Source organism: Arachis hypogaea, chromosome 15 (assembly GCF_003086295.3).
Source record: "Arachis hypogaea cultivar Tifrunner chromosome 15, arahy.Tifrunner.gnm2.J5K5, whole genome shotgun sequence".
Taxonomy (NCBI): Eukaryota; Viridiplantae; Streptophyta; class Magnoliopsida; order Fabales; family Fabaceae; genus Arachis; species Arachis hypogaea.
Genome location: NC_092050.1, coordinates 105,301,806 through 105,302,884, shown reverse-complemented (window position 1 = coordinate 105,302,884; position 1,079 = coordinate 105,301,806). Strand labels below are relative to the sequence as shown.

Below are 1,079 nucleotides of genomic sequence, written 5' to 3'. Positions count from 1 at the left end.
CCACCATTATTAAAGCCTTGTTGAGGCTTTTGTTGATCATTCCATGAGAAATTTGGATGATTTTTCTATGAGGGATTATAGGTGTTTCCATAGGGTTCTCCCATGTAATTCACCTCTGCTATTGTAGGGTTCTCAGGATCATAAGCTTCTTCTTCAGAAGATGCTTTTTTAGTACTGTTGGATGCAGCTTGCAATCCATTCAGACTCTGAGAAATCATATTGACTTGTTGAGTCAATATTTTATTCTGAGCCAATATGGCATTCAGAGTATCAATTTCAAGAACTCTTTTCCTCTGAGGCGTCCCATTACTCACAGGATTCCTTTCAGAAGTGTACATGAACTGGTTATTTGCAACCATGTCAACGAGTTCCTGAGCTTCTACAGGCATTTTCTTTAGGTGAATGGATTCACCTGTAGAATGGTCCAATGATATCTTTAATAATTCAAACAGACCATTATAGAATATATCCAGGATACTCCATTCTGAAAGCATGTCAGAAGGACACTTTTTGGTCAGTTGCTTGTATCTCTCCCAAGCTTCATAGAGGGATTCACCTTCTTTCTGTTTGAAGGTTTGAACATCCACTCTAAGCTTGCTAAGCTTTTGAGGAGGAAAGAACTTGGCTAAGAAAGCTGTGACCAGCTTATCCCAAGAGTTCAGGCTATCTTTAGGTTGAGAGTCCAACCATATTCTAGCTCTGTCTCTTACAGCAAACGGGAAAAGCATAAGCTTGTAGACCTCGGGATCAACCCCATTGGTCTTAACAGTATCACAGATCTGCAAGAATTCAGTTAAGAACTGAAAAGGATCTTCTGATGGAAGTCCATAAAACATGCAATTCTGTTGCATCAGAGAAACTAATTGAGGCTTTAGCTCAAAATTGTTTGCTCCAATGGCAGGGATTGAGATGCTTCTTCCATGTAAGTTGGAATTTGGTGCAGTGAAGTCACCAAGCATCTTCCTTGCATTGTTGTTGGGTTCGGCCATGTCTCCTTCTTTTTCAAAAATTTCTGTTAGATTTTCTCCAGAGAGTTGTACTTTAGCTTCCCTTAGCTTCCTCTTCAGAGTCCTTTCAAG

At 39.9% G+C, this 1,079-nt stretch overlaps 1 non-coding gene across 1 annotated transcript; it reads left to right on the top strand.

Moving 5' to 3' along the window:
• The first annotated feature begins 488 nt into the window (after positions 1 to 488).
• Positions 489 to 596, top strand: LOC112752177 (small nucleolar RNA R71). Its single transcript, XR_003176624.1, has one exon. It is a non-coding gene; the product is annotated as a small nucleolar RNA R71 (small nucleolar RNA).
• Positions 597 to 1,079: the final 483 nt, after the last annotated feature.